The sequence below is a fragment of the Miniopterus natalensis genome, chromosome X (assembly GCF_054644295.1).
Source record: "Miniopterus natalensis isolate mMinNat1 chromosome X, mMinNat1.hap1, whole genome shotgun sequence".
NCBI lineage: Eukaryota > Metazoa > Chordata > Mammalia > Chiroptera > Miniopteridae > Miniopterus > Miniopterus natalensis.
Window position 1 is genome coordinate 101,589,687 of NC_142103.1, and position 20,599 is coordinate 101,610,285.

At 42.2% G+C, this 20,599-nt stretch overlaps 1 non-coding gene across 1 annotated transcript; it reads right to left on the bottom strand.

The window, feature by feature from the left end:
- Positions 1 to 207: 207 nt before the first annotated feature.
- Positions 208 to 7,734, bottom strand: LOC107539214 (uncharacterized). The gene is made up of 3 exons (XR_015716455.1): positions 7,621 to 7,734; positions 7,177 to 7,277; positions 208 to 222 (listed from the first exon to the last, which is right to left on the bottom strand). It is a non-coding gene; the product is annotated as an uncharacterized LOC107539214 (transcript).
- Positions 7,735 to 20,599: the final 12,865 nt, after the last annotated feature.

Below are 20,599 nucleotides of genomic sequence, written 5' to 3' on the forward strand. Positions count from 1 at the left end.
GCTAGGAGCACAGAAATGTCATCCTTAGTTGAAGAGTCCACAGAGTTTCTGAGCATCTCCCGCCTGCCTTTGAAGCTGGGCGGGCTTCTGTGAGTGTTTTGATGAGCAGCAGCAGCAGTGAAGCTACAGGACTTCCAAGGCTAGGGCAGAAAAGATGACCGAGTTTCCACCGCACCTAGCGTTCCTTCTCTCTGGCTTCCTCTCTCTTCACTTCTAAGAAGTCTGGAAGGGATGGGGTGGAGCGGGTCATTGGGGAGAAAAAGGGACATCTGTAATATTTTAAACAAAAATAAAATTAAAAAAAAAAAAAGAAGTCTGGTTACAGCACGGCCACTATATCGGAGGCCACGCGCAGACGCCCGAGCGCCCGGCCGCGCCAGCCGCAGCCTCGGGGCGAGGCCAGGGGAGCCCAGCCCGGGCACCGGTGCAGCCGCGCGAGGGGCCGGGGCCGGGGCCGGGGCCACCCGAGCCAGCCGCTCCCCGCCCCGCAACGCAGAACAGTATGTGGCTCCTGCTGTTTTAGTCGCAGAGTTTTGGGATGCTCCGTCCGCGCAGTGACAGGCGACTGGACAGGAAGCCGGCAGGCATATGGCGCGGGAGCCGGAGGCGGCGCGCGGGAGCTTTCCCGCGGCTGCAGGGCCCGGCCAAGCAGGCAGCGCGGCGGCAGCCAGGAGGCGGCGGGAGGCGCGGCGCGTCCCGGAGGGCCCGGGAGGGGAGGAGGGAGTCGAGTGTGACCACCTGGTAGCAATAAGGAAGCCCCAACCCCCACCTTCCCGCATTTAGCTTGCATTCCCCGTCTTTATCATATATTCTTTGCATAACCACTCTCTGGTCAGATTTCATTACTTTCTGCAAAATTCTTCACAAATGGAAATTCATCTTGAGATGTTAGGCTCAGTTTAGAGAGAATTGGCCCTTCTTCCTCCACTCGTTCATCCAACCAACCAGTCAGAAGGCCACTGGGCACCCCATGGGGGGGGCCACTATGTGTCAGGCTTCAGGGGACAACAGCTCCTTGCACTTAGCTGTTCCTCTGGTTTATTGTCAAGATCACAGAGCAGATAAAAGCCAAGCTGCCTGAGTTGAAAAAGGAAGTGCTGGAATATGCATTTTCGGTGGAGGAAGTCACTTCAGCCAAACTGTGGGAGCAAGAGATTCTGTCATGGCGGGGAGCCCGCAGACGGATGGGCTGAGCTAGAGGTGCTGGCTGGCTGGAGAATAGTGAGAAAAGCACAGGGAGGAGGTAGGGAGGGGGAACAACTGTTGGAAACCCTTACATTTGAATTCACTAGCCTTTTGCCATATTCATCTGGCACCGAGCTGCTTGAGAACTAGATGTGCGTTGAGTACATGCCCCTAGGGTCTAACCGAGCACCGAGAATAAGGGAAGTTACTTAAGTGCTATTTATTTTATAGACCAAACATCCGCTGGAAATTTCCCTAATAAATTTATAACCAAATATCGTCTTTTTGCAAATTTTGAAATATTTCTCATTACAAGTAATCTCTGTAAAGTGTAATTACCATAAATGTCAAAGTCTCATTCTATAACAAAACAATTTAAGTACAAGAATATTACCCACTTACTGTGAAAAAAAGAGACTTTTTGTTATTTACTTCCTACTATTGTAGCCCAACAGACTTAGTTTTCAAAATAAAAGAATAAAATGATATAAAGCAGTCTTATATGAATTAAGAACTCAATAGCTATTATGCATCACAGGCAGCAAAGAGCATAAGATTTCCAAACTTATTGGACCTTACAACTTATCCACTCATTTTCCATAAACCATGAGCAGCACACTGTTTCCTGTAAGGGCCACTTAGCAAACAGTTTATGCTTTGTAGGCAATTGGTCTCTGTCACAATTACTTGACTCTTCCAGAAGTCATTTTGCCATTGTAGCGCAAAAGCAGTTACAGACGATGTATAAGCAAAGACACAAATAATCCAACCAGCTTTGGACACTGAAATTTGATTTTCTTTTTAATTCTCACCTGAGGATATGTTTTCTATTGCTTTTCACAGAGAGTGGAAAGGAGAGAGAGGGAGAAACATTGATGTGAGAGAGACACACAGATTGCTTGCCTCCCACATGCACCTGCAACCGAGGTGCGTGCCCTTGAGCAGAGTCAAACCCAAGACCCTTCAGCCTGCGTGCCGACGCTCTACCCGCTGAGCCAAACCGGCTAGGGCTAAAATTTGATTTTAAGATAACTTTTACATATCAAGAAACAGCATTATTCCTTTAACTTTTTCAATCATTTGAAAACATAAGGAAACATGCTTACCTGTGGGCTACAGACTGGTGGCAGGCTGGATAGGGCCCACAGCCGTATGCGCCAAGCCCAGCCCTTAACTTTGGAGGGCTGCTATGACAGAAATGATCTATTCTCGGGGTTCTAAGTGTTAAAGAGAAAAGCCGCAGGTCCTAAATGACCTAACTTATGCTAAAAGCCCATGATACTGAAGCTAGATTTCACACCTGATCTAACTGCGGTTTCAGCCTCTCCCAGAAACATCTTAATCAACCAGTCTGGAAGTTTCTGGTCAAACACCAGTAAGGTAATTTGTGATGGTGGGCCCTCGCTATCCCCCACAGGAAGAAGGGAGCATTTACTAGTAAAAACCCTTCTGGTTCTCTTCCCCTAAGGAAAGATGTCTGGACTCAAGAATAATCCTTGCCCGGCCGGCGTGGCTCAGCGGTTGAGCATTGACCTGGGATCCAGGCGATCGGGGTTCGATTCCCGGTCAGGGCACAGGCCCGGGTTGCGGGCTCAATCCCTAGTTGGGGGCCTGCAGGAGGCAGCCGATCAATGACTCTCATCATTGATGTTTCTCTCTCTCTCTCCCTCTCCCTTCCTCTCTTTGAAATCAATAAACATATGTTAAAAAAAAAAGAAAAGACTAATCCTTTCATCGTGGCTGGGTAGTTCAGTTGGTTGGAGCATGGTCCCAATACACCCAGGTTGCAGGCTCGATCCCTGGTCAGGGCACATACAAGAAGCAACCAATGAATGAATGCATAAATAAATGGAACAACAAATCAATGTCTTTCTCTCACTCAAAAATAAATTAAAAATGAATAATCCTTTCTTTTTTTCTTTACTTTTCTTTTTTTGTTAATAGCTCCCATGCCCTACCCTTCTTCCTATAACCTCCCACTACAGCCCCTAGGAGCATCCTTCTAGTTGCTAGATGAGATGCTGCCTGATTCATGAATTGCTTAATAAAGCCAATTAGATCTTCAAATTTACTCAGTTGAATTTTTTTTTCCCCTAAGACACTGGTTGGTTTATCTGTAATGATTGTAGTTTGAGCACCATCTTCCAAATTTTTAAATAATTGGATTTGATTAATTTAGTAAGTGGGTTCCTTATTATTCCTTTGTTTAGCCATGAAGAAATTTGCTACAGTTAAGAGCAGAATAATGTTTTTATTTTAAAAATTGCATAACTACTGCTACATTTTCGTATGTTTCCTTCTATTACTGATCTTTCTGTTCCTGTATTTATTTCACATGGTGAGAAGCATTTTAGTACTAGGTAGGTCTTTGTCAGTGGAAAGACTTGATTTAAAATTTTTCTTTCTGCCACATAAGAGCTCTCTGATTTGCCTCTTAAGCCTCAGATTTCTCTATTGTAAAATGGTTAGAATGAAGGGCTCTTTTGTGAAACTATTAAGAAAACTAGGTAACACAGTTATTCATGTAAACCAGGGGTGGGGAACCTTTTTTCAGTCAAGGGCCATTTGGATATTTATAACATCATTCACGGGCCATACAAAATTATCAACTTAAAAATTAGCTATGAAAAAAGCTCTTAGATTTATTGAATTTCAAGTCCCTCCTGCAGTTGCCTTGGCAGGGCCAGATCAAATGATTTCACAGGCTGTATACAGCCCACAGGCCGGATGTTCCCTTCCCCTAATCATAGCTTTACTATTTGATTAACTGACATTTAGTAAGCATCTAGCATGTGCACGAGAAACATCAGGAATATACGATACTTCTCCATTTCTAGCTTGCTTTTTTTCATTTACCATTATATCATGCATATATGCTTATGCCATTCAGTATTATTTTTTAAAATGATTGGATGACTACATAATATTCCGTTAAATGGTGAAGCCCTTCCCAACACTGGGCATAAGAGATACTCTTTGCCATATTGCATAGACTATCTTTGTAAATAGTTAGCCACATCCCTGATCATTTCTTTAAGATTTTCTAGAAGTCAAATTTCCATATCAAAAGATCAGACCTTTAATTATGAATAAGGTTGAATAATTTCCCCATGCCTTTAGGCCTTTGTATTTCTCTTGAAAAATTTTTCCATGTCTTTTCTTCTAAGAGATATACCAACTTCTCCTTTCTTTTTTTTAAGTACGTAGTAAGATATCATAATCTAAGCTTGCATTCACTGTCTCCTGGGTAACTGCGCTGGGCTTGGTCTAGGTAGAGCAGAGGGGTCCCTGGCATGGCTTCCAGAGTGAGGTGCCCAGTCAAGACCAGTCGAAGCCTCAGTCCCCTCATCAGTGCCCCAAAAGGCTGCTTTGAAGCCAACATAGGTTCATAGACATGAAGCCCTCAGCACAATGCTTGACTTGTAGTAAGTGGTCAACAAATGTGAGCTGTCTCTATTATCAATCCTAGGTGGCATCCGTCAAGGGGCAAAGGCTGATGTGGGCATGGGTTTGCATAAAAATAGACATCTGAGTTTCTAGGAAACGAAACTATAAGCAGCTGTTTCCTTTGTAACATAATACACCCATGGTTAACTCTTCATGAGACCTTAGACACAAAATGCGCCCTGGCACCAACATTAAGATCTGCAAGTCGGAGTGGGTTCCTGGTGAATGTGCCCTATCATGTCCAATTTGGGTGACAAAATAATTTCAGAAAAAGGACATTGATGTATTTTCTGATAATATTTGGCATACCTAATAATTCACACTGCTTACAAAATACTTGAACCTATACTCTGTTATTTGAGCCTCACAATGGCCCTAAAAGGCAACCAGAAAGGTATTATAATGCCCATTTTATAATCAGAGAAGATGAGTTTCAGAGGGCTTGGGGGATAGGACCAAGGTCCCCCAGCTAGTGACTGAGACAGCCAGCACTGAAAAAGACTCACTAGTCAACTAAACTTCAGGCAGGCTCCTCTGAGCCACCAGACCTTCGCTTTTGGGCATCGGTGTCCATCTGCCTCGTTTTCACGAGATTCGTGCTAAATCAGTCTAGGGAGAAGTCCTTACCCTCGATATCGGATCACCCTTGATATCTGGTCACATACCTCATCCTCTGGCACCTCCCAGGTGATATCTGACCTCTCTGGCCAGCAAGGCCCCTGTCAAATAAGTTTATCCCAAATACCCCCAACCCTGATGATTCCTCCTAGTAATTTTCCACCCACTGACCCTCGCTCTGCTCCTTGCCTGTAAATCTCCACTTGTCTTTGCTGTATTTGGAAGTGAGCCCAATTCTATGTCGAGCTCTCTCTTCCCTTATTGCCATAGTTCTTGCAGAAAGTCTGTTTTTATAGCTTTAACTACTGCCCAGCTCTGATTTTTTTTTCTTTTTTAAATTTTTCAAATCCACTTTTTTTTTTAAATCCTCACCTGAAGATATTTTTTCCATTGTTTTTCAGAGAGAGTGGAAGGGAGAGAGAGAGGGATGGAAGAGGAGAGGGAAACAGCGATGTGAGAGAAGCACATCAATTGACTGCCTCCCACATGCGCCCCAACCTGGGCTGGGGAGTGAACCTGCAGTCCAGGTACCTGCCCTTGACCAGAATCAAACCTGCGACCCTGGGGTGCTTGGGCTGGTGCTCTGCCACTGAGTCCCACCGGCCAGGGCTCAAATCCACTTTTCTTTTCTTTTTTCCTCCTCACATACAGAACTTCTCCGCATACCACATTTTCTGCAGCTATCAAGTCACTTCATATGGATCAGGTACCATGTTGCCCCTAAAACTTTGCTGGCATCAAAATATGACAATTACCAGTGTTAAATGTATAAAATGTTTACCTAGCATAGCACATTAAGCTTACATACTCGGCCATGAGACCACATCAAAATAGACAAGGCCCATTCTCCAGGTTCAGAGCAGGTGTTCACGGCCCCTACCTGGTGACCGTATCAGGCAGCAGAGGCAACGACAGGCAGCTACTTCAGAGGGCATTGAATGCTGTGACCAGGAAGCCCGTGACGACGTTACCAGCGTCGGGTACCACCCCGCCCCGCTCAGGGGGTCTCGTAATTCCAAAATGCCAGGGCCGGCTGATACAGAATGCAGACACAACACAGCCTTCACCCTGCGACTGTGCAGATAGCCTGACTCCTGCTATGCAGGGATTGTGCTTTTGAATGCAACTCGTCCTACAAACTTGTCATGACCATTGTGGGTGTTTTGTCGTTGTTGTTAATCCTCCCCTGAGGATATTTTTTTCCATTGCTTTTTAGAGAGAGTGGAAGGGAGGGAGAGAGAAACATCGATGTGTGAGAGAGACACATCGATTGCTTGCCTCCTGCACATGCCCTGACCAGTGCCGGGATCAACTTGCAACCCAGGTATGTGCCCTTGACCCGAAATCAAACCCGAGACACTTAGGTGCAGAGGCCAATGCTCTAACCACTGAGAAAACTAGCCAGGGTGACCATGGTGATTTTTCAGGTTGGGTGACCCAACAATCTTACACTGCTGTTCCTTCTTTTGGGGTGCTATCACAGCGCAGCCCTGGTTTTCTCAGACAGCCTGCAAGCCCAGCTCTCCTATAGTCTTAGTCCTTGTGTGCCCCTATAATATGCTCACTCAGATGATACTATATGCTGGGAAAGCACACAGTAACCTCAGTGATTTGTATGGCTTTAAAGCCAAACCATAGGATGAAAAAAATTGGACCCATAGAAGCTATTTCCCCAATTCCAACATCTGCTCCTCCTCACTACAGCACACATTGACTCTTGTAGAAAACTGGACAGGGCAAGTGTTGATTAAGCTGAAATTACAACATACCCCCATGATTAATATTGATTATGAAATATCGCCCAGAACTTTCCCTGAGCAAATAGCCAAAGTACAGATTCTTAAATGTAGCTCTTGCCAGCCAGTGTCAGTTCTTCCCACAAAGATTACAGATAACAGTTTTTAGGGACCTCATAGCTGTTCTTACCATTTTTACTCTTCTTCCAAAATGAAGTCTAGACGTCTGGTTGAAGAGAGCAGGGCAGGAGAGGTGTCACAGTCAGCCTGAGATGGGCCCCACAGCTTCAACTAAGAGAAAGAGAAAACACCAAAATGCATTAAAAAACAAACAGCAAGTACTGTAGCTTCAAACCATGCTGGGAACATTGCTTTAAAGTGTGTTGCTGAGAATACCTATTAATGGTACTTACTTCCTCGAAGTTATACAGATGAGAGACATATTCCAGAGAACTATTTCTAATATTATTAAAAATCTGACTTTATCTTTGAAGAATTGATATTTTAGACTACCAACATTTTTCTTTAAGTTCTAAAAATTTTTTTTGGCCTATTATCAGGTTCCCTCTCCTCCCCAATCTCTGAGAGTGGTTCATACATCCAGTTACTTAAATTATCCCAATGTTTAGAATACCTTGCTTGGTTACATGGAGTGGTTCTCTGTCTGGAGTCTTCTGAGACAAGGAGATGCAGGAGGTGTAAAGTCACAGAGACTCCAGGCTGCCAAGCCTAGAGTTTCCAAGTGCAAAGACAAGGTTGCCAGGAGCATAGCTGGGGGAGGAGCATGACTATTCAAGCCACCCCAGACATGAGGTTTGCAGAAATATCAGGTTCCTCTTATTTCTACCTCTAACTGGGGCAAGGTCTTTTCTAAATCCGAACTTCCTGAGGCACTGATTGTTCTTCTTTTTCATGAGAGAGTGTCTCACCCTCAGCACTATGGGCATTTTCTGCGAGATCATTCTCTGTTGCATTGTAAGATGCTTAGCAGCATCCCCGACCTATACCCATTAGATGCTAGTAGCCTTACTCGCTTCCAGTTGTAATAACCACAAATGTCTCTAGACATTGCAGAATATCCCCTGGAGGGCAAAAGCACTCCAGGTTGAAAACCACTGTTCTATAGGTATCTTAGAGATGTGTTCAAATTGACCTTGTTCTGTCTGAGACCCAGCTGAAAGGAACTCTGGGTTTTAAGCAGTGGCAAAGCTTCCAGTTGGCTCCCTTACCAGTTAAAAAAGGTCAGCTGTGCTTGCAGTCTAGTGTCATAGAAAGCCTTGCTTCTCAAAGTGGGGTCCCCAAGAGAACTGTTGCCTTCTTAACTGATTATTGGGCATTTTGTAGGTAGAGTCAAAATATCCAGCTATGTTTAGAATTCTTCACTTAGTCGACCCAGAGAGTTTGGTGTGGGAAATCAGCTGATAATGACCAGGGTTAATATGCTGAATTGAAAAGCCATTGGTGCCCCAGATCAGCTGAAAAACTATTAGCTACAATAATAGGTGATCCTTCCTAGGTTTGTTATGAGTCAGATACTGTTTTAACTGCTTTATATGCATTATCTCATTAAAAACTTAAAAATAAAGTAGATATCTTATTAACAAATAAGATATATTTGTTATATTAACAAATAATGGAATTTCTCCAGGTCACATACCATGTGATATTCACACTGGCATCACTCTTGTCAGGTGATGCTCTCCTAGTGGCTACTCTTCCCAAATTCCACTAATCATTCCTTCTACTTGCCATTTTAGCTCTGTGGTTGTAAAGACTCCCCTGTGAACTGCTCTACCATCCTTTCTGATTTCCCTAAATCCTGTCCAAGCTGCCATTAATAGTCACTTTGCTAAAGTTATCAATTTCTTCCTTGAGTGTGCCACCTGTTTCTTGCCAGGACCCAAGAAGATGCAAAGAAGACCTAAATAGATGAAGGAAAAGAAATGCATCATTATTAGGTTTAGAGGGTACAGCACTGTAAAAAAAGGAAATGTTGCTTAAATTGATTTGTAAATGCTGTGCAATCCCAAATTCTAACAGGATTTCATGAGTAACTTACCAGATTGATTCTCAACTGGGGTCATTTTGGAAATCAGTTGGGCATTTTTGTTTGGCATGAAGACTGAGGCTGTGATATCCATAAATGGCATCTCCTTTCATATAGTAAAGGGCATATTACCAACTATTTGTTATAAAAATGAGGCACTGGATCTGAGTTAAGACCAAATGTGAGAATAGTCAGGAAATTTCTGAATAAAAAAGTAACAAGGCGCCTGGCTGGCGTGGTTCAGTGGTGGAGCATTGACCTATGATTCAGGATATTCTGGTTCAATTCCCAGCCAGGGCACATGCCAGGGCTGCAGGCTCGATCCCCAGCAAGAGGGGCGTGCAAGAGGCAGCCGATCAATGACTTTCTCATCATTGATGTTTCGATCTCCCTCTCCCTCTCCCTCTCCCTTTCTCTCTCTGAAATCAATAAAAATGTATTTTTTTTTAAAAAAGTGACAAGGGGAGGATTTCTCCTCCAGATCTATAAAGGTGTTATAGTGCAGCATTGCCTACAATGGCATAGTACCAGCACATCAATGAAAGAGGAGATCTCAAAATTAATGGCACTTTAGTTTAAAGTCACATCAATGACAAAAGGAATTAAAATAATGTTGGGGAACTGGCTAAATTTTAGAAAAAATTAAGCTGTAGTCCTACCTTGTTTCTTACAGGAAAAATAATTTCATATAATTCAAAAATTTAAATGGAAAACATTCAACATTCAAAGTACTAGAAGAAACCATAGATGAATATTTTTATAATCTTGAAGTGGGAAAATTGTTCTAATTATGATCACAACAAAACACCAACAGTGACAACCCAGAGTCTGAAAGAAAACACCGAAAAATTTGGCTACATAAAAATAAATCTGTTGGATTAAGAATAACAATCAGCCTGCAGGCACAGATAGAACTCTGAATCTTTGCCTGATTTGCTTCTGGACCCAGGGATTGGAAAAGCAGAACTTGGTGCTCATTTTTGTTGTTTCCAAATGCACCCAGCTCCAGCAGAGGGAGCCACAAACTGTGGGTCACTGGTAGCTCTGAACAGGGTACCCAAGGCAAGTCACAAACAGCATCTGACATTGGCCTGCACCAGAGACCCTCCAAAAAGACTGGGAGTCCTAGCAGACCTACCTAATACATAGAAACAAACCCAAAGAGGCAGCCAAGATGGGGAGAAAAAAACAAGCCCCAAATGAAAGAAAAAGAGAATTCACCAGGGGGAGAGCTAAATGAAATGGAGATAGGCAATCTATCAGCTATAGAGTACAGAATACTGATTGTAAGGATGCTCAACAGCATGAGAAAAGATATGGAAACTATGAAGGAAATTAAGAATGACATAGCAGAAATAAAGAATACATTGGAAGGAATAAACAGCAGATCAGAGGAAGCTGAGGACTGGATCAACAAATTAGAAGACAGGGTAGAAAAAAAATCACTCAATCAGAGATCCAAAAAAAAACAAAAACGAGAGGGCAGTCTCAGGGAGCTGTGGGACAACATGAAACATAACAATATTTGCATCATAGGAGTAACAGAAGGTAAAGAAAGTGAGCACCTGCTTGAAGAAATAATGGCAGAAAGCTTCCCTAACCTGTTTAATGGGAAAGTCACACAAGTTCAGGAGACACAGAGAGTCCCAAGCGAGAAAAATCCAAAGAGGCCCCCACCCACACATCATAATTAAAATGCCAAGAATTCAAGACAAAGAGAAAATCTTAAAGGCAGTAAGAGAAAAGCAATCTGTAACCAACAAAGGAGCTCCCATAAGGCTGTCAGGTGATTCTCATCAGAAAATCTACAGGCAAGAAGGGAATGGCATGTATTCAAGGAAATGAAAAGCAAGAATCTGAAACCAAGACTACTCTATCCATCAAGACTATCATTCAAGATAGATGTAAAATAAAGAGCTTCCCAGACAAAAAAAGGCTAAAGGGATTTATCACCACCAAACCAGCATTGCAAGAAATGTTAAAGGGACTGAATAAGAAGTAGAATGCATCCAGCTGGCATGGCTCAGTGGCTGAGCATTGACCTATGATCCAGAAGATTCCAGTTCAGTTCCCGGTCAGGGCACATGACCGGGTTGCAGGCTCGATCCCCAGCAGGGGGCATGCAGGAGGCAGCCAATCAATGAATCTCTCATCATTGATGTTTCTCCCTCTTTCTCCCTCTCCCTTCCTCTCTCTCTGAAATCAATAAAAACATATTAAAAAAAAAGAAGTAGAATGCTTGGTAAAACTCCCTGTGAAGCTGTCTGGACCGGGGCTTTTGTTTGCTGGGAGTTTTTTGATACTGCTTTGATTTCAACAGTTTTTGTTGGCCTATTCAGTTTTCTGAATTCTTCTTGGTTCAGTTTTACATGATTTCGCTCATATGTGGAATCTAATGAACAAAATAGACTGAGGAATAAAACAGATCCAGAGACATAAAAGCATGGAACAGACTGAGGGATCTCAGAGGGAAGGTGGGGGTGGGGGAGTGGGTGGGGAGAGATTAGTCAAAGAACTTCTATGCTTTTATGCATAACCCATGGACACAGACAATAGTGTGGGGAAGGCCTGGGGGGTAGTGGGGGTGGTGGTGGAGGGGATCAATGGGGGGAAAAGGGGACATCTGTAATACTTTCAACAATAAAGATAAATTAAAAAAAAAATTATGTTTTGACCTGGGTGGTTTTGCCTTAAAATAATCAATCAACTATACATTTTGTTTGTATGGAATTTTCTATGTTTTATTTTACAATAAAAAAAAAATCTGGTACTAGGCTTATTGTGGTGATCACTTTGTAAAGTATATAAATATCTAACCACTATGTTGTACACATGAAACTAATATAATATTGTATGTGAACTATAATTTATCTGCTTACTCATCCATAAAGTGAGGGATGAGGTTGTGTGATCAGTAAAGACACATCCAGGTTTTCTATGATAGTATTCTAAGGGGTTATGATACTGTGCACTTAGGTTATTGATTATTCTTTGTCTTGTTATTTATCTGATTCATAACTCCTACCTCCCCAATGATATTACAAGCTCATTGAGTTAAGAATGCATTGTCCCCCGAATGTTATCCATAGTAGGTGCTTAAAAAAATCATTCTTTTTTATCATAAAAATGAAAGTGATCACAAAAATAAGAACAAGTCAATCAATGAGGTCAATTTTGAGAGGAAGGTCATTCTACTGATTAATCAATTAAAGTGACCAGTCATCTGACTAGTTTCACTAGCTGTTTGAATTAACTGGGAGTTTAGTCAAGTGAAACTTGCCTAGTAGTCGAGCATCAATAAAGCCTTTTGTTTTCTTATTGGAAGAGATTCTAAGTCCTTAAATCAATGTGGTAAATTCAATAGCAGAGTGGTTATTGATTTTCTAATAAATTATATCATATCATTCCATTTTAACTTCAATTATATTAACAGCCTGTTTATTTAAAAAATCTTTTACTTACCAACTTTATTTTGAAAAACTTTAGATATATAGAAAAGTTGAAAGAATTATACAATGCCCATAATATCATCTCATACCTATTTTATATTCAGATTTCCTCAATTTATCCCCAAACTATCTTTTATAGCTTTTTTCTGATTCAGCAGCTACTTGGTGTGTCTGTAATCTCTTTACAATCTTTCTTTATATAAAAACTTTTAAAATGTGTGATATCCACCCTCCCAAAGGTGACTTAAAGCTCTGTGACAAAAATGTTCTCCTAAATGGCAGACCTATATTTCCAGTTATGTGCTGGATTGTTCTATATGTACAAAGAGGGACATATTCTTCTAGAACAAAGCCTTAAGATTTTGAAACATTAATGTGTAAAAGCTGAAGAAAGTTTGAAAAAAAATACAACACTGCCATTTAAAAGCTACAATAATTTTGTCTTTTTATAGGTCAAGGCAGTGAAATTTGTTGCATTCTCTGTTCCTTCCTCCCCTCTCTCTCCCCCCCACCTCCCCGTCTCACTCTCTGTCTCTGTTTCTATTTCTCTCTCTGAAAACATTTTGAATGGGGCTTTTAGTTAGGAGGCAAATAAAAAGTAAAGGACTTTCATTTCTCTTTTATTTTCATAGATAAAATATACTCACATGATACAGAAATATATATACACACACACACACACGCACACACACAGAGCGAGCGAGACAGAGACAGAGACAGAGAGAGAGGTGCCAGGGACACCCCAAAGCATCCCTAGTTTAGTGATTCACTAGGGGGCTCACAGGACTCTGCATATAGTTTACTCCCAGCTATGACCCGTTACAGTGAAAAGCTACAAGCCAAAATGAGGACGTGGGAAAGATCCACAGAGCAATGAGCGAAGGAGCCACGCACAAGCTCAGGACACGCTTAACCCCCGGCAACCAGCTGAGAAAACACACACAAAATGCTGCCGACCAGGGTCGCTCATAGGGACCCCGAGCCCAGGGTTTTTCGCGGGGCCGGTCACGCAGGCACCCTCTGCCTAGCACATACCCAGCTTCCAGGCTCCCAGAAGGAAAGCAGGCGTTCAGTATAAATCACACCGTTTACAAACACATTTTAGCCTCAGTGAGCCACTCGCTTCCCAGCTCTGGGAAAGGGAGAACCCACTAGAAATCCAAGTTCCCAGCTGCAGGTCAAAGGCTAGCCTTGGAAGCAGCGTTTCCTAACGACAACAGCCTCAGGCTTGCTGTTGACTCCTGTCTGCTCAGACACGGACACGCACGCATTGATGGCCACAGAATAAACACATCTTCGTCTCATCATGTGCTATTTTTCCAACTCCACCCCCGCCCCATGCCCACAAGATACCATTTTTCTCAGTTCCTATTTATCTTTCCAGAGTCTTTAGAAACTTCCCTCCCCCTTTCCCCCTTCGGTCTACTTCGTTAGCATGCACTTCGCTTCTCACTTGGCCTTCCATGTGGAGCTCCTTCCACCCTTCGCCTTGGCAGAAGGGCATCGGCATTCTCTCAGGCGGAAGCCCTTGGTTGCCTGGATGTGCCCCACTTCGCTCCACCATCCCCCGCTGCTGGGCAGCTGGGCTGTTTCGGATCTTTGGTGTTCCAAGGAGTAGTGCAATGACTGACCTCGACTCTATGGAAGACCTTCTGCTGAAGGGTTCGCGGTGGCCCCAGCCAACTACCCAGTCTGAGTGATGACCCAGATGGCCACATGGTGGGCCCAGTCTCCTGCAGGTTACTTAGCTCCAGAGCAGTTATTGGATGGAGAGGATAGAGTCCTATGTATTGAGTGAAAACGGGCCTCTCATTGGCTGGGCTGCCTCATGCTTGGTTTTTTCTGTTTCATTGCATTTCATTTTTTCCTTTTGGTGGATCAGGAACTGCCTTGGTGGATAGCTAAGGTTTAGTGTAGGGTTGCTAAATTTGGCAAATTGGGACATGCTTATACTAAAACATTATTTGTTGTTTCTCTAAAATTCAAATTTAATTGGCTATCCTGTATATAATCTGGCAGCCTTACTTTAACGTCACGCTAATTTAGAGATTTGAACATCGAAGGACTCTTGGGATTAAGTCTCTGAAATTAAAAGGAAGCCCAGACTTGAGCCGCATCCACAGTGGTGAACAAGTCCACAGCTGGGTACGGAAGTCTAAGTTTGAGTCCCAGCTCTGCCATTTGACCCCAGCATAGCCATCAAAGTGGTTCAGGAGAAACTTAGCATCACCCATGCTCTCCTACAGCTGATGAGAACCTAAATAAATCCCTGAAGCACATTGCTCCAGTCCACCCAACGCTGCGCTTCCAGCATGGGGGACAATATGCCTTATTGTTTCTCTCTGCAAGTTGCTTGATTTGGGTGAACATGAGAAGTAGGTATTAGCCCCACTGCTTCCTCAGTTTCTGCGGCCTGTCTCCACCCTTAGATGCTGAAAGTCAGGCTCTGCTTCATGAAAAGGGGATAGGACTTTAAAGGTTCTTTTATAACAAGGCTGAAGTTTTAAGTCTTTCAGTTAAATACAACCACGAACATTTTTCAAATCATATTCTTTAGTAGAAATTTGCAGATATCTTGATCCTGCTCTTTGTAAATGGCCTGTGGAAATAGAACACAGGCTACATAGTTTCTTTGTACATACAGGGTGTCCCAAAAATCTGTATATACACTTTAACAGCTGATAGCTCCATTTTGAAAATGAAACGTATGTTAATAAACACTGCCTTTGTAATTATTCAAAGTGTGTGTACACTTCTTCTGGAACACCCTATAGTATGTTTTTAGCATTGCAAAGCCCCATGCCCCTATTAACCTGGACTTTCGTTTCTCATCCCCCCTTTAAACTGAACTGTGAAGCCCCTCTCTGCTCGGTCCTGTAAGTTTCATTTTACCTTGAAATGAAAGTGTTCTGAAGATGCCCTTGACAGGATATGCAAATTCAGGTGACAAAAATCTTCTTTCCTTTTGAGGACTGGTCCCATGTGAGTATTAGAGTTCTTCAGAAGAGTCCAAATGGTCAGATGCTTTGAAAAAAAAAAAAAAAAAAAAAAAGCCCCTGATACAAATAATTGAATAGATGACTTGGCTAAAAAAAGAAAAGGCTATTTATGGATGTAATGGTCTCCAAGCAGCCTGCCTGCTGCCTTGAAAAATCTGAAGCAGTTCTGCCAGGTGGGCATTACAGAGAATCTGCCTCGCCATCTGGTTTTCGTAGACCCACGAAGTAAATTCATTAGTAGTAAGGTATAGTGGAAAGAACAGTCTCTTGTGTTCAGGAGACATGGCTTCCTAATAAAAATGCTAACTCATGCCTGTATATCCCTTCATCCTGTTAATAATTCCATTAGGTTAGAAATACCATCACTCACAAAGCTGAAGAATAAAACACCTGCGAGGTAGCTAGTGTTAAAACCTGATTTGCCCACATGCAAGCTAATACTCTAAGAAGTCATAAATCTAGTAATGCAAAACTGGATTACAGTTCATGTTTGTTTTTTTTACTCCACTGCCCATGTGCTTTCCGCAAGTCATCTAATCAGCCAGGTCCTCAACCATTTAACCAAATAATAACAAAAGGTCCTTTTGAGTTTATAATTCTAAAGATTTACTTCCCGTATCTGATACAACTATTCATATTAGATGCTGCCATGTTTCAATTACCCACTGCTGTGTAACAAACCATGCTGAGACTTGTCGCCTTAAAATAGCTACCATTTTATGTGTTCATCGCTCTGTGGGTTGGCAGGGGCTCTGCAGAGCTGTTCTTCTGTTGGTCTAACTGGGGTCCTTCATGAGGCTGCGGTCAGATGTCTTTGTTCACAATTCTGGTACCTGGTGGGGAGGGTTGGGAGGCTGTGACCTCTAGCGCTTTTCTTTCCATGTGGCTAGCTTGGGCTTCTCCTCCTAGTGGTTAGACACTAAGGGTGAGCATCTCAGTAAGACAGGCCCCAGTGCGCAAGCTCTGACAAGCCCTTGCTTGCGTCATCCTTGCTAAGGCCCTATTTGTGGCTAAGCCAAGGGTCAGTAAGGGAGGCACTGCACATGAGCATGGATACTGGGGGCCATGGTCACTGGGAACCACCAAAGTAAGTTTACCACTTGTGACATATAGAAGTAAATGGGTTAGTATTTAAGCCAAGATCTGCTGTTTCCGATTCTTTGAAGGATATTGGATTTAAAACACATTACTTTAGATGACTATGCAGCCTTTGAAAGTCACATATTAGAATACTGAATGACATGGGCAAAGATAATAGGCAAAGTGTAAACAAAAAATATTTAAAAATTACCACTTGTTTGGTCACATACACTTTTAACCATTGTCACTGTCAAGTAATTATGAACACTTTTTTTTTTTTTTTAAATTTCTTGTCCCTGTATTTACCAAAATTTCTTCAATGGATATATATTATTTTATAATCAGTAATAAAGTGTTTTTATAACTGAAGAAAAAGATTAAAATATTATTGCAGTAATAGATGATAGATGAACAAGGTTTGGGTATATCTATATAATATTTCTATTACTATATTACCTAATAGATCCTATAAAATAAATATTTGCAGTCAATAAAATAAAGTTCTTACAGAAATGCAAATAAAATGACATCTCAGTATATTAAAATTATCAGATTGGAAAAAGGGGAAAGACTGTCAATTCAGTGTTGGCCAGGATTTAGGGACTTTGAGTGGGAGGGCAAATTGATACCACCTTTCTGGTGAGCAATTAAAATATACCAGAATTTAAAATGGGCATTGCTCCAATGGAGCAATTCCACATGTAGGAATTCTAACTAAGAAGAATGTTTTTAAATTCTCCAAAATGTAGGTGCTCGCTTATTTTGATTTATGGAATTAATTATGGTCCTTTTGTTAAAGGCACTGACCCCAGAGAGGTGTTACCGGGCAGCCGGGAATTGAACCATGACCTCCTGGATTATAGGTTGATCTCAACTACTGAGCAACACTGCCTGGGCTGCCTGGCCTTGCTTGAACTTTGTCTCAGTTTTCCTATTCCACTTGCACTGGAATTTTCCTGCCTCCTTACTGCCCTGTAACACTTTGTTCCTGTATATACTTTTCTTTGCTCTTTTGCTTTCTAAACTTTAAAAAATTTTTTTATTGATTTTCAGAGAGAAGAAAGAAGAGAGAGAGAGAAACATTCATCAGTTGCCTCCTGAGCAGGGATCAAATCTGCAACCCGGGTATGTGCCATGACTGGGAATCAAACTTACCACCTTATGGTGTAGGGGGTGATGTTCCAATCAACTGAGCCACACTGGCCAGGGCACTCTTTTGCTTTCTAAATGTATATACTTACATGTTGGGAGGGGGACAGCAGACCTTGAGAGCTTTGTGGCCATGACCTAAACCCGAAGTTCTGAATCTTGGTGGCACATTGGAAAGGCATCATGGTGTCCGGCACTCAAAGATTCTGATTTAACCACTCTTGGGTGAGGCTTGGGTATTGGGAGTTTTCAATACTGCTGAATTGGTTCCAATTGACAGACAAGCTTGAGACCAACAGGAACAGTGGAAGCTCTCTTGACTTGACCTCTATTTAAAATCCGATCGGTTAACCTGCATTCTCCTTTCCTTCTGTAAAAAAAAAATGTTGACAGATCTTCAGGACCTATTTAACATCTCAGGTCGGTAGGGTACTAGTACATATGCCCTCTGCATCGGCCTGTTGATTTCCAAGATTCAGTTATTTCTGAACCTTTTTATGCCAGTTATGTTTTTAATTGTAATATTATAGCTCAATTAAATATGAGTATAAGAAGAGACAGTTCAATGTTTGAAGGACAGCCAAAGTAAGCTGCTTAAAAATGATGTAAGAACCAACACACAGAAGGGCAATGTCCATCAGTGGACATTCGGGCACTCTGCCACCTGTCCGGACAGTCCCCTGGGGTCTCAAAGACCACTTATGGCACTAGAGGCAGCTGTGGTGAAGACTGGCAATCAAGTCAGGTCTTGAATGCATTTTTCAAAAGTGTCTCGCTTTTTTCCTTTTATTTTTGACTACAGCTCTTCAGGTTTTAGTTACTTGACAAGGGACTTAAAAAGAACTGAGGTGCCCCAGATTGTTGGCACATTGTGGGGCATGTCATGTAACGTGTTTTTGTTGCAGCTGGCACTGAAGGCTCTCAGGTTTGATTCCCAGTCAAGGGCACGTACCTGGGATGCAGGCTGGATCCCCGGCCCCCACTGGGCTGTGCAGGCAGCAGCCAATGGCTGTCTCTCTCTCACATCAATGTTTCTCTCTCTCTCACTCCCTCCATCCCTTCCACTCTCTCTAAAAGTCAATGGAAAATATATCCTCAAATGAAAAAAGAGAAAGAATGTGATAGAATGTACTAGAAGGGAATGGTGGCAACACCAAAAGCACTTCAATTCCACTTAATAATGCTGTCACACCACTTTGGGGGTGTTTTGTTTCATGTGACAGGTCTTACCAAATCCAGCCGAGCTACAGGATGGACAGGCTAAGTGTCCGGGAAAGATGACACAGAGGTTCAGAGGATCAATCAGAAAGGGCTTTGTGAAGGGACTGCTTACTGGTGGTACTTCAGGGCAGAATTTTCCAGAGCCAGATGGCTCTATTCCAGCAAGGACTGAAACAGGACAGGACAAGGTGTTTAGTATGTAGTACGTTTGAGCGAGGATAACCAGTGAAGCGGGAGGCTCTAGCCACTGGGCAACACCGCCCAGGGCTCTATCACACTCTCTCTTAAACAGATCTTCCCCGACAGACCTGGTTTTAGCTCTTTATATTTCACTGGGACTTTAAGACAAAAGGCTGCCACTCTCAGTTATCCACACTTTAAAGATGAGCATGCCTGGGCAAACATAATGATAAATGTACTTTGTCCCCACAAGGGTAACTTAAAACATCACTGAATAGGTAGCTGTTTTTTGGGAGGAAACTCTTGGCACTTGTGAAATGAACACACGTGAAGAACTTGTACGGGGCCTACACTTAAATTTGGGCTGCTCCACCTCTGGACAATGAACAGTACTGCTTTGCTGGGTAAACGCTGTGTGATCTTCAATTTTACAGAAACATCTAGAATGATCAACTTGGATGCCTTCTGAGGCACAGCTGTTATGCTTCGGGGCAAGGAGACTGCTAATTAGTCCATCAGAAATACCTTCCAAATGGAGAAGAGCTGACTTCAGAAAACTTCTGGCTTTTCTGTGATTTTCTATGGCGGGCTATAGTCGGGGAGTAGCACACACTTTCAGGTACCCCACAAAACACATCACTCCATCAAAACACACTACTCCACAATGATGACACGCACTACAAAAGAAAGAAGTAGTATGACTTTATTGAAATGTTTTAGTACAGTGTTGGAAGATCTTAAAATCTTATATTCTAAACCAATACAAGCACTGTAAGTGACACATTCCTGAATCTAGTTGCCATCTTTCCTAAAAAAGAACAGTTATCATCTGAATATCTGTAAGTTGATTAGTATAAATTAATTTGGAGGCTGAGTGCTTTTGGTATGTTCACATTTCTCTGGCTCCCTTTTTGGCTAGATGTACACCAAGTCTGCTTCCATTCAGCAGAACTGGACAGGACCAACATCTTCAGTGGTTTTGCTTAAATGTTTCCACACCAGCAGCAATAAAGCTCGAGGTGTGGGATGAAGCTGCTCAGACACTGTCTTCCTCATCTTCGTTGAACTGAAACCAAATAGCTCAGGTCCACACCGCCACTGTGTCTGGCTGAGTCTAGTCTAATAAGTTAATCAACGTATTAGAAGTACTTTAAAAACAACACATGTGGTGCTAAGTAATGTAACAATCAGTTCTTAATTCAGAGCATTACAATAGATTTTCTGTCATTTTTTATCTTCAGATCATTATTATAAAATCATCTCTATTTTACTATAAATGTTAGATGAAATGATCTCTTTTAAATCAATTGGTTTTAGTCATGTCAGTGTGTCTACACTTGTATGCCAAGCTGTCTATGTGTGTTCAAAACTACATTTCCATTTCTCTATGCATAGAAATTCCAAGAAATACAGGTATCACTCATTTATCAAAAATTAAAATTACATACCATCTAAATAAACTCTTTACATATCTCAAGTCAGCTCTTT